Raw genomic sequence first — 13,221 nt, 5'->3', positions numbered from 1 at the left:
GCCCAAGCTTAGTTACTATAGGCCTATAGGACTCACACAGACTTCAAGAGGCACTGCACCTTGTTCTAAATTGGGGTGTATGGGGAATAGCTGGCAAAGGCAAACCCCAGAGGCAACATACTTTCCCTGAGCTTTTAGAGAGTCTGGATCAGAATCTGAACTCGCTAATTTGCAGGACTGTCATTCCATAGGCAGAATAAGCAGCTGAGTAGGGCACCTGAAAATTTGGGGCACCGCTGGGTCTTAATGTCCACCCACCCGCCTCTTCCTTTCCCTGTTGGGAAGCCATTTAACAGACATTTCCCAACCCCGAGTATATACCGACAGTTTCTGAATTGGCTGACACAGTTCACAGGGCCTTAGTTTAAAAATTGGCTTGAAGATATTTCATGAGTGTGTTGCTGAAAATTATAAAATCACATCTCTAAAAATTCCCCCCTGAGCCGCCACTGGGGGCACAAGTTTAATAGTCCTGCATAGGGCAGGGCTACTCAACTTTGGAAGCCCCGGGGGCCACAATGATACTCACAGCACGTGCCGAGGGCCACAACTTAAGCGTGGTTGCATATATATATGCAAATATATATGCAAATAGCCTCTTTCACACTGACACAACTGAATAAAAAGATTAAGGCAAGACTATACAACATGCAGGCCCCATTTAAGCAAATTCTGCTGATATATTAGTAAAATGCAATATTTACCCAATTTCCACCCCTATGACAGCACTTTTAATGATCAATGACGGTCCAGGAATTTAACTACTAAAACGCATCGCAACAGAAGACCATTGTATTGACTACTTTTTGTTTTGGCTCCCACCCACAGGCTGCGTGTTGAGCCCTGCATAAATCCAAACTGCACCACAGGCCACAAACAAACGGGCCACAGGCTGCATGCAGCCCACAGCCTGCGTGTGGAGTAGCTCTGGCGTAGGTCCTCATACATCCTACAGACAGCCCTGCTGGTTTGGGGGGCTCGTCTCTGCATTAATTGTGGTTCAAGGGAGAGGAAACTGGATCCTATCCTAGCATCCACAGAATTCTTTACTAAATTCCAATTGGTTACATCCCTGCCCACCCCCTGAGCAAGGCTACTGTCTGCATAGATGTCCCTAAAGGCATAATCTGAAAGCATCTTGGGGCCTGTAGAACCTTCATGGCTAGTGATGCTGCATGAGAAGGAAAGTTTCACCGAGTTTTAGGCCAGATCATCTCGTCTTGTAGACCTTTGCATCTCACTCCTTCTGCACTGAGCCCAATAACTTGTGTTTGACTCTTCCAGAAAGTCTTGATTTGCAGTCAGCAAGAAATGGTGACTCCTCCACTTCCCTGTATTACTAAAACGTGCCTCGTTTCTAATTTGAATGTGGCTGGAAGAGGTTCCGGTTAGTTCTAGTTCTTGTTGTGCCTTTCTCCACTTGATTAAAGAGCCCTAGAATACCTGTAATTTCTCCCCACGAAGGCACTTGTATGCTAATCAAATCACATCTCAATCTCCAGGTGAAACAGTCTGTGCTTTCTAAGTCTCTCAGCGTGAGGCATTTTCTCCTGCCCTCAGATATGTTTTGTGGCTTCTCTCTCCAGTTTTTTCAACACCTTTTGAGATATGGGCCTCTGAACTGGACACAGTGTTCCAGCCTCAGTCTTGCCAACACTGGACACAGGAGGGAAAAAACACTTCTCTCCTGCTACTGACTCCTCTCCTGAATCCGACAGGGCTCTCAGATTCCAAGCGGTGGCTGCAAGGCCGGCAGCTGGGAACCCTGGGGTTTTGCTTGTGAACGGAGCATATCTGATCAGAAGCCAGAGAGGCCCAACCACGCAGACCCACAATAGCAACTTTCCAGCGCCACTTTTCAGAGCGCAGCCTCCCTTTAAAGGGCAAGACCAACCAAGAAAGAGAACTGCACCTGAATCCAAGGAATTCATCTTAGAAAACAAATGACCCCGCCCCCTGCTACAATTCTTTGCCCCCAAGTCTAACTGAACTGTTTTGAGGCTGGAAGACAGTTCTGAAAGTTGGGGTTGCCAGATGGTCCCCCCTAAAATACTGCACACGCGGTATTTTAGTTAAAAAAAAAAAAAAGAGCGCAGGATAATAAGTTCTGCCTCTCCCAGCCACTCTCCCCACCCCTTCTGAGGGGCCCAGAGCAGAGATCGCGGCCCAGCCTCCCAACCTGGGAGACCCAGCTGGGAGGCGGGGCTGCGATTGGCGCTGGGAGCCTGTGGTTGCACAGAAGCCTGGGGGGGGGAGAGTCCCAGCCACTCCCCCCACCTCCGCCAGGCTTCTGTGCAATCACAGGCTCCTAGAGCCGGTGGTGGCCCCGCCTTCCAGCCGCTCCCCCCGCCCACGCCAGGCTTCCGTCCGGTGCGCAGCCGGAAAAATCAGAGCATACCTGACATTGCACGTGTCCAGTATTCTCTGATTTTCTTTACCAGACAAAGAGCGCGAATACCGGACACCTGGCAACCCTGCTTGAAAGGCGACAGAAGCTCCATAAGCAGACAGAGTCACAGAGTTACGATGTACCCCACAAGGGTCCTCTAGTCTCACTCCCTTCCAAAATGCAGGATTTGTTGAGTCTGAAGCAAACAAACTCTGGGTAAAAGCCAGACTGCATCGTAGCTAGTGGCAGAAAGCCGTCCCTGCTCGATTTTCAGCCTGCCTGCAAACACACTCAAACTGGCACTCAGCCGCCATCTCATGCTCTCCCTCCTTACCCCCATCACTCCCAGTAACTTTGGTGGGCACTGATCCTTCAATTCTTAAATTGCAGCTAGGAAGGTTTAGGTTGGACATTAGGAAAATGTTCCTGACTGTCAGGGTGGTTATGTATGGAAATAAATTGCCTAGGGAGGTTGTGGAATCTCCATCACTGGAGATATTTAAGAGCAGGTTAGACAGACACCTGTCAGGGGTGGTTTAGATGGTGCTTGATCCTGCTGAGAGGGCAGGGGACTGGACCAGATGGCCTCTTGAGGTCACATCCACGTCTAGTGTTCTATGATTTTATGATTCCCTGAATGCCTGAAAGTCCCACGGAAGGAGTTCTGGGTGTGCAATGAATGCAGGCTAGGAAGCCTGAGTAAGGTTTTCTGATACTCAACACTGGCAATTAAATTTACTCACCCACTAACAATATTTTTCCAGGAAGACAAATAAAAAAAAGCGCCCTGTTTCCTCCATGTCCATTTTCAAAGGTGAATCCCAAGGAAAACAGAGCAGAAGCCCTGTGGGACTGGGCTCTGTGAAAGCTCAGAGCTATGTAGCCCAGATGTATTTAGCAGGCTCTCAAAACTAACCAGAAAGGTCAGGCCTGTTTGGTCTTTGGCTTTCACTAGGCGTACGCTGGGAAGCGAAGGGAATTCCACACACAGCAGCTCATGGAGCACCTGCTCATGTCAAAGGCCAATGGATATGAAAGTATTGTGCCCACCTGGAGTCTGTGGGAGGCAGCAGTGTGGCGGGGAGCGGGGGGCGACAGCTCCGCAGAGCCGGCATGCGCGGGGAACCAACTTAAAATCAGCTTCCCACGTGCACCGTCTCCCACCTCCCCCCCCCCCCGTCTCTGATACAAAGGCAGCAGGGAAGGAGGGGCTGCGTGTAGCCGTTAAGATTAACCGATGAGCCTTGTATTTACTTCCTTCTCCTTGCCAAACCCCAATCTGGATATTTACATTCAGACTCTCTACCCTTTCTATCACTTCAACTTGCACCTTTCTTTCCTGCCCTTACCTGTTGTTCAGTGTTATAGTGCGCTGTCCAACAGCTGTCACGATCCACCCCAGAGGCTGCCACACTGGACAATCCAAACTGCTGCTGGCAATTGTAATGTGTGGCTATCCTGTGGCTGGGAGCAGTGCCTGCCAACCTGGGCAGACGAGCCTCTGACCAGTTTTGCTCCAGCTATGATATGAAAAGGTAGCGGTGTCGACGAGCGATCGCTCAGACTAGAGCTTGGGTGGGACTGTAATTGGGTGGCTAGCTAGAGCTGTCGCGTCCACACTGCTATTTTTAGCACGCGCGCTGGAGCAAAGCTAGTGTGAGTCTTTCTGTCCACGCTGGGAGGCCTGGTCCAAGCTGTCGACACACCTGAGATACATTTGTACAGGGGTTGTCATCTGGGCAGATCCCAAAGTGAGACTCAAACTCGACTCAGCGCTTATGTGTCTCTGTATGTTCCAAGTACTTGACAAACAACTAATCAAATCAACACTAAGGGACTTATCGCGCAGCCAAATCAGATGCCACCGAATAGCTCAGCTCTCAGCAGGCCCCACGCTTTGTTGGGAATGCCGGTCGGTTAAGGCTCTTGGAAGGAGTTCTTAGCTGGGGTTCTGCCAGGGAGAAAGCTCCGCCCCAGGAGCAAATAGAAAAAGGCGGGTACCCCAAGGCACAGCGCAATCTGACAACAACGACGGATGTCAGTGATGCCGGCTGAATACCAGCGTGGCCCTGCCATAATGTGTGGGCCGATACTGTATGAGCCTCTCGCGTTGCACAGAGTAACCCTAGTTCGTACGGAGCACCTAACTCTGCAACTGCCCAGTCCAGGTAACACAGCTTTGGACTGGCGACAGAAGCCACGTGTACCAGTCCCAGCTCTCCCGATGACCAGGCAAGTCACTTTGTCGTGAGACTCCGTTTCTCCTCCCAGCCCTTTGTGCCTTGTCTGTTCTACGTGGTGAGCTCATTGGAGACGGGACTTTTTCTTACTCTTAAAATAAGGAATAAGGGATCTTTCGGAAAAGGCTTTATTTTTCGAAAGGTACCTGTCTAGACTGGCGCTTTTTTCCGGCAAAGCTCCGAGCTGGAAAAAAGCGGTAGCTATGTTTATGCAAATGAGCGGGGGGGATTTAAATCCCTGCTTCATTTGCAATTGCGAGGTGTCTAATTTGCATCCCTTTTACGGAAAAGGGATGCAGTCTAGACACAGCCCCACTGTATAGCACCAGGCAGAGTGAGGCCCCTGGGCACGCTTATTATCCATGTGACAAATAACTCACCCGGATTCAAACTAATGATACAGCCCTTCCGTCCACGAGGGCTGCAAGGTCCGGCTTTTGGTTATCAGGCCTGGCCTCATTTAAAAAGTAAAATGTGGCCTAGTAGCCAGCTGAATTGCAGAGTCTTTCCTGGGTCGTGTACCACCATTTCTAGGCCCGGAGCTCATTCCAACACCCACCCAAGTCAGTGGAAAAAGTTCTCAACAACTTCCTGGGCTTTGGCTCCAGCCATTACGGCACCGAGAAAGCATCCCTCCAGCGCCAAGCTGCTAGACTAATTTTTAAACACTGAAGCAGACAGTTTAGGATCAGTTGCTTATGTTGCACATTCTTAAGGCAGGGCAAGTCATCCAGCAAACAGCGTGTGGCTTTCCCGTGACAATTAACTGCTTTAATTAAGGAAAAAGGATCGCCACACCGGAAGATTAAGCTGGGAAAGTTGGACATCAAAACCTTATTTGTCCATGCGGCCTATGCCCTAGAGGCATTTCATTACAAAAGTCTCCCAAACGTTGAATGAGAGGGAACCTCTTCAGGGGAACACTGCAGGAGTGACTGGTATCGGGACAGGTGTTACAGCAAAGCCAAGCCACTGCTGACAGTGTGCATGAGGACTGCGATCTCCCAGACGGGGCATAGGCTCTGTGCCAATAGCAGCAACCGGATGAAGGCAATCAATGTTCCCTGTAAGCGGAGCACTTGGGCGGCCACCTGGAGAGATTCAGGTGCCACCCAGCTGATTAGCAGAGCGCCCATAGCCGGCAGCCGGCATTTCTATTGGTGGTGCACATCCACACAAGCCTTGATGCATGAAACAAAACTTATTCTGCACATTGGTGGACAAAATTAGAGGAGACACTAGAGGCAACATCTGCACAGTCCTTGGGACACACCCTTTGCTGAAGTCAGTGGAGCTGTACCACTGTGCACCAGTGAAATAGCTACCCTCTGGAGAGTATAAAGAAGTAATCTTACCCAGGAACTTGATTTTGTGCCAGGCTTTTATTTTAAAGAAAGAAGTGGAAATGGTGCTGTTTGGAGCTACAAGGTCCGTGGTATTACAGGCTCTGAGTTCAAAGCTGTGCTTCACCATAACAATGGAGCTAGGATGCTGGCCAATGTTCCCTCTAATTTTTTCCACGAATGTGTGGAATAAATTTTGCTATGTGCACTGAGGAATGTGTGGATGTGCACCACCATAGAAACACAGGCTGCCAGCTATGGATGCACTGCTTAATCAGCTGGGAGACACCTGAACATCTTCCGGGAGGCCACCCAAGTGCTCAGCTTATAGGGAACATTGGCGCTGGTCCATGGTGTGGATATATCCAAGGAACAGTAAAGCAACTGACAACACGCATCCATCCTTAGAAGGGCATGGGCCCAGCTCTGATCTCAGTCTGATGCACTGGCCAGGTGAGCCCCAGCAGACTGCTATGCTCACAGATCTCTTCCCTCCATACCCAACTCTGTTGGGACGGGGGGTGGGGCCTGTGGAGAAAGCGGGATCGATCTGTTTGCAGTACCTTCAAAAAGCAGCAAGCAGGAAGCTGAGTTTCTCCTCCCTTAGGCCCATGCAAGAGTTTAATCGGTTAACCGTTAAGCTTTAACCATTACGCTGATGCGTATCACTTCCTGTTAACAGTTAAGTGCTGCAGCGAGTGTGGGGCCAGCAGCCGGCAGCCCCATGGGGCTGGGAACCCGCGAGGCTGGCTAGCAGCCAGCAGCCCATGAGGCTGGCATGTGAGTGCCCACCTGTGAGTCCAGGGTGCCCTGTAGCACCCTTCTCTCCCTCCTCCTCCATCCCCAGGTATCACGTTTAACAGTTTTTATTGGTTACCTGGTTAGTATTTTTCACATCCCTACCCCAAAATCATGTGTACAACCCTTCCCACATCCAAACACTGGCTTTGAAATAATTCCTCGATGAGGTCTGTGTTTATCTGCGGGTGTCTAAACCTTTCTGGTTCATGTTTTCACACATTTTCCCACAATCACAGGGCCTAGAAAACTTTTTTTTTTTTAAATTTCATGCTGAGAGCCTCACCAGTTGATAGGATCCTTTGGCCCAGCAGAAAGCTACCAGGAGATTCGCTGTCCAACCGTGTAACCCTGGGCATTTTCATCTCAAGTACGGAGAGGGGAGACCTTATTTCCTTGTGTGGTAGAAATTGAAAGGGAAACTAAAAAAGACATGTCAAGTGATCGCAGGTGAAGAAAGACCTGCCTTGTCCCCAAGCCAGAGAGGTACGAATGCCATATGTCTAGGGTTGCCAGGTGTCCAGTATTGGCCCGGACAGTCTGGTATTTGTGGCCTCTGTTTGGTAAAAAAAAAACCCAGAAAATACCAGACATGTAAAATGTTCGGTACTCTCTGTTTTTCTCAAACGGAAGGCTGCTTGGGACAGTCTTCCCCTGCTGCGTCTGGCGGGAGTGGGGGGATTTAAAGGTGCAGTGACTCTTTTTTTTGTGCTCAACAACTTTGGCTCCCTGGGTTTTTTTTGCTCAACCAATTTTTCCCCCCGCAGTGTTCGATATTTCTTGTGAAAGTATCCGGCAACCCTACATAGGTCACCAGGTGACCAGCGCGGTAAGGGACTGCAGGCAGGGAAGTGGTGTGGGAGAAAGAGCCGATGGGGAAGGGGTAGGTGTGAGGCTGAAATGCTGCTAATGCTTGTAAGGGGGCATCTGCTTGGATTGCGTTTGTTTTAAAAGAAGCATTCCTGTTTGCCTTTCAGAGCCACCACATCCAGTGCTGAAAGCAACCTGAAAAAACTGGGCGGGGCGGTTATTCTAATCGGGGAGCAGCAGCTTTGGTAAGGTCGCGCTGAAAGCGCAGCCCTCCGCCACCTGGATCAACCTGAAAACTTTCCTTTTGGCATGGTCTGCTCTGCAGGCCCTTGCGAAACCTCCCACCTCTCCAGTCTTGTCTCAGTACTGGCACTTTGAGTCTGAGACACCCTCCTCATTTCCCTCACGTCCTCCTCCAGCACATAATGAAACAACTTCACCCATGCGACCGAGGAACGAAACCGTGCAAACAAACGGAGTTCCAGGGCCCTATACGCGGGGAGAAAAATAAAATGCCCTGTTTCAGAGGGGTGGCCGTGTTGGTCCGTTTCAGCAAAAACAATGGGGAGTCCAAAGGCACCTTAGTGACAAACAATTGATTTAAAATTCGTTAGCCTTTAAGATGCCACAAATTTCCCGGTGTTTTTCAGGCTTAGACTTTCTCTCGCAAACTGGTGTTGCTGCTTTTGACGTGGAGATGCAAAAGGTTCGCTTTTCAAAAACAATAGTCTTTAATCTGCACAGCTCCCTCCTGGATGGCTCCTAAATAGCTACTAGGGTGTGTCTAGACTGCACACTTGGGCGCACAGGACTCAGGTTATGGGGCTGTTCAACTGAGATCTGTGCGTTCACGTGCTGGCTGGAGCTCAACCTCTGGGACCATGTGAAAAGGGAGGATCCAAGGTCCTGTGCCCCAGACCAAATCTGAGATCAGGTCTACACTCAAGGGGAAGGTCGAATCAAGACACACAACTCCAGCTACATTGATTACTGGAGTCGACGTACCTTGATTAGAGTTTCCTTGCCGTCCCCACAGGTTTAGTTAAGGGGACACTTGACTTCCCTTACTCCTCACAGGAGCAGGAGTACTGGCCGCTGGCAGGAGCGCCCTCTGAGTTTGATTTAGCTAGTCTTGACTAGACCTGCTAAATCGAACTCTGGAAGATTGATCGCAGTAGTGTCAATCCTCCACCAAGTGAAGACATGGCCTGAATGTCTACACCACAGTTAAACAGCCCCTAGCCCAGTCAGTGGGCAGGGGCCAGCCACAGCCTCCATTTTGGCCATATCTGCCCTAGAGAAGGGTGCCAGCTGTAACCGAAGCCATTTCAGAACAAACGGCGCAGTGAGCCCCCACTAGCCGTGCGGAAGCCTCCCCCAAACCATTTGAACTGCAGTGCCCTCTGGGTGCCTATCCCACAATGCCCGCCTTGGCCCCCAGCAGTAGCGTGCGCTGGGAAATGGTGCAAGGCCAGTCAAAGGAGGACTGGTTTAGCTGGGGTTGGTCCTGCTTTGAGCAGTGGGGTGCACTCTGATTCTTGAGAGGTCTCTTCCAACCATGCCCACCAACAGGGGGGTGGTACAAAAGGGGCAGTTGCCTGAGTGATTCAAATTGCCCTTTAAATTGCCACCCGAGCACCATGCAACTCGCTCCATGTGGCTCTGAAGGCTGGAGGGGGGGAGGATGCACCAGGCTCTGGATAACATGAAGGGCTGGCTATCCCGGCCCCGCCCCTTCCACTCGAGGCCCCACCCCTTCTGCCCAGGGGCTGTTGGCTTCCCTGCTTCCAACCCTAATTGTCTATGACTAGCTATACCGTTTCACGTGTCAGCTTCCACACTGGGACTAAACCAGTTCAGAAGGAACTGGTGAAGCTTTACCCAGGTATTAAATCCGTCAGCAGGCTGGCTGTTCTAAGCAGCTCTTAGACCTCTTAGGGCATTTTTCTGCCTGGATACAAAGCCTGCTAGGGCTTTTGACTGTTCATTGTCCGTAGCGTAGACAAGGCATTAGCTGGCTGGCAAATGCCAAGCTAGTAACGAAACAACCTTCAATGTACTCAGCCAGGGTTAAAACCGTGCCTACGTGAAAGAGCGAAAAATAGCTGTCGTTAATACAACAAACAAGGTGGTTCGGTGCTACGCCACTGCCCGTGTGTGCCCATCACTGCAAAACAGTGGTCAGGCAGCTAAGCTGCAAAATTAAAGGTTCACTCACAGCCCAAGGAACCAGAGATGTATGTGGCAGGGGTGAGGAGCAATGTTCCTCCTAATCTTTTCCATCCACGTGCGGAATACATTTTATTATGTGCATCGAGACATATGTGAATGTGCCACACCAGTAGAAATAAAAAACCTGGGCGCTCTGCTAATCCGCTGAGCAGCGTTTGAATCTCTCCTGAGCGACCGCACAAGTGCCCAGCTTACAGGGAACGCTGCGGGGAGGTACCATTTTTCAGCAGCAATGGCTTGATTTTCAGAGACACGGAGCACGTACTTCCATCGCTGCAGGCCCTAAGACAGGGGTGGGCAAAGGGCCCTCTACGGGCTGGATCCGGACCTCCAAGCCAGTGGATCCAGCCTGTGGCTGCCCTACCGTTCCCCTGCCCTCAAGCCAATCAGGACTTGGGGGTAGGGGAGCGCGTGAAGTCGCCTTGCCCGCGCAAGAGCGTGGGGCGGCTTGAGAGACACGCCGGCTGGGCGGAGGGGAAAAACGTCAAGGTGTGTTTACAAACCATGCCCATTTTCAGATCCAGACGCCTCTCCCTCCCTTGCCAGGACATTAACAACTCTGTACTGTGAAGCCAGCCTCGATTTATAATTAACTCGGCATGAGGAATTTCAAGAGCAGTTACACAGCCCCCACCTACAGCCCTGCATCACACCACCACCAATGGAAACAGGCTCACTCTTCATTTCCCTCCGACTCCTCCCTGGAAGGGAGCGGCCTGGCTGGAGAAGAAGCCAGTTTCTACATGGCTTTAAAATCCTGCTGCCATAAATATTAGTCCTTATGGTTTGTATTAGGGGTGCCTGACACGGTTGAATTTCTGCTGCCAGTAAGAAGGGCACAGGGACGGAAGAGGGTCTTAGCAAAGCCGCGTACAACACTTTTAACACCAAAAGATCTTAAAGGACTTTACAGAGCATATGGTGCATTCTCAGTTACAAGCTCACAACTCCATTGCTCCATATCAGACACCTGTATGCTCCATATTCACAACACTTGACTGTTACAGCTCCAAAGACAGATCCTACTAGGCACTGCTCCAGTCCCTTACCACGTGTGCTGAAGGGGAATCGCCATAAGCTGTATAGGCCCTATGAAACACGGTAGAGCAGTTTTGATTCTCTTCAGCAGAGGGCAGTGGTACACCCACACACTACCCACTTCCCTGCAGTGTAACTGCATACACACAGGCACGTTTCCAAAAGCAGCCACCTTTGGGGTGAAGGGTGGCCGCTGGTTAACAGCACACAGGCACACTACACAAGAGTTTAGGCAGGAAATGAAAACAATGCCATACCCAACCTTTCCAGCTCCTCCACCACACAAATGGTCTGAACAGCTGTAAACCCGGTGTATGTGTTTTCTCTCTGTCCATCACAGTGTGGCAAGGCGGCTCCTGGTTAACACAATCCACTGAGTTGTCTGGTAGATGCTTTTCGCTGGTGCACACTAGCAGGTAAGACATTGCTGTCCTTGTCCAAACAGGCTGCTCTCTGCTCTGTCCATCCTCCCTGGGAAGCGTGCTGGCTAACAAAGGATGCCGTAGTTTCACCTTAGCCAGAGCCTCCTTTAAGCCGCTAAAGCAGAATATGTTTTCAGCCAAGGTACGCTCGCTGGGCCTCCGCGGTCAAGAGGTTTTTGCCCTTTCCTGGCAGAGCTGCAAGACCCTCGCTGCCTGCCCAGTGCCCGAGGGGACTCTGCACAAATACCTGCTGTAAACAACAAGTCACCTGTTGCCTTAGCGCAGGCACAGAGCAGAAGATTGGCTAAGAGGAGGGAACTGCTCCCTGTAGCACTTAGGTTTCGTTAACTCTTTCCTTGCAGCTCTGAAACAAATCCAGCATGGAATTATGCCCTGTCCTGCTCAGGAGTTAATGGCAAGATTGTACACCGTGATTCTGGGTGCTTACTTTTTGGGAGACTCAATCAGAGACCCCTGGTAGGGGTTGATTTTAACTGCACACAAAGCCTCTGAAAATCAGGCACCTTAACTCACGGCACCCTTTCAGAAAACTGGCTCCAAACCCGCCCACATATAAGCCACTCCTCTTCTCCCCCTCAGTGTTACAATATACTCCAGCGGGTCCAAGAAAAGATTTCCCTAATATCCTGGGACCAACCTGGCTCCCACAGGGCATAAAAATTGCAGTGGCCGCCCCACTGGAAAGGATGAAAGATGGCTGAAAGATTGTTGGTCATTCATTAATGGATAGTGTCAAAGTACCATTGCTTAGTTTGGTAGAAAACTTTCACGGATGTTATAAAGATAATTAATTAAGATGCTTAAACATCATCAGAAGAGCTTCCAATTCTTAATGGGCCCCAGTTTTCAAACTTGGGCACTTAGGGTACATCTACACAGCAACATTATTTCGAAATAACTTAAGTCTGTGTCTACACAGCAGGCAGTTATTTTGAAATAATGTTGAAATACTGTCAAGCTGGAGGACTTCTTACTCTGACTCCTGTATCCCTCATTGTACGAGGAGTAAGGGAAGTCGGAGGAAGAGCGCTCTATTTCGAAAGAAGTGCTGTGTAGAATTGTTCCCAATTTCGAAATAAGCTACGCAACTGACGTAGCTCAGTTTGCGAAGCTTCTTTCGAGTTAAGCCCTGCTGTGTAGACTCACCCATAAAGTTTCCAGACACCTACTATAAGTTCTGAATTTGAGATAGACTAAACATGCAAAGGTTTAATTAAACTTGACTAATTTTATTTTCAGTGTGACTTAATTAAAAAAAAAATCACTGAAATCTACAAATGTAAGGAGGGGGAGGCTTCCTGCAATCTTCCCACCCCCCAGCCCTATCGTCAGCTCCTATTGGCCTGAAACAGCTGGCCAATAAGAACTGACCTCAGCCAATCTCTCAGTTTCTTTTGGCTGGAAACAGCCAGCCAATCGGAGCTGAGAGATTGGCCTGAGAGACTAGTTGAGAGCCACGTGGAGGGAGCAGGCTGCAGCGTCAAGCGGGGCTGCAGCAGGCAGGGAGCCCAGCCTGCCGGCCAGAAGACACGTAGCGCCTGCCTTGGCACCCCAACTTCTCTTGCACCCCAACCGAAGGTCCCAGCAGGGTGGTCCGCGGGCGGGATCCGGCCCTCGGGCCGTATTTTGCCCAGTCCCGGTGGAAGTCTTTTTGTGCCCTAGACTTTCTGATCTGTTCCCACATGCTTGTGTTATTCTTTGGTACTCTCCTTCACCATTCCTCCATTCTTCCACTTTCGGTAGGGTTCCTTTTTGATTTTCAGGTCATTAACAAGCTCCTAATGGGGCCATAGTGGCCTCTTACTATTCTTCCTAGCTTTCCTTCTCGAGACTAGTTTGACGATACCCCTTTAGTATTATCTCTGAGACGCTGTCAGCTCTCCTGGACTCCTTTTTCCCTGAAGGCACGTCGACACAGCAGGGCTAAA

At 50.2% G+C, this 13,221-nt stretch overlaps 1 protein-coding gene across 6 annotated transcripts in view; it reads right to left on the bottom strand.

Moving 5' to 3' along the window:
* The window catches only part of LZTS3 (leucine zipper tumor suppressor family member 3), a 125,129-nt gene that overhangs the window by 35,508 nt on the left and 76,400 nt on the right, over window positions 1–13,221 (bottom strand). For 2 of the 6 annotated variants that reach the window (XM_006139221.5, XM_006139222.5), the window contains exon 1: window positions 11,108–11,634. The exons of 2 other annotated variants lie outside the window; for them this stretch is intronic. The gene's annotated coding sequence lies outside the window, so the exon portion shown is untranslated. Of the gene's footprint in view, window positions 1–11,107; window positions 11,635–13,221 lie in introns of those variants that run through there. 2 more of the 6 variants (XM_006139223.5, XM_006139225.5) reach the window with 1 other exon arrangement.

Source organism: Pelodiscus sinensis, chromosome 4 (assembly GCF_052426305.1).
Source record: "Pelodiscus sinensis isolate ZL-2025 chromosome 4, ASM5242630v1, whole genome shotgun sequence".
Classification (NCBI taxonomy): Eukaryota; Metazoa; Chordata; order Testudines; family Trionychidae; genus Pelodiscus; species Pelodiscus sinensis.
The sequence above is the reverse complement of the archived record's forward strand: the minus strand, read 5'-3'. Positions and strand labels throughout refer to the sequence as shown.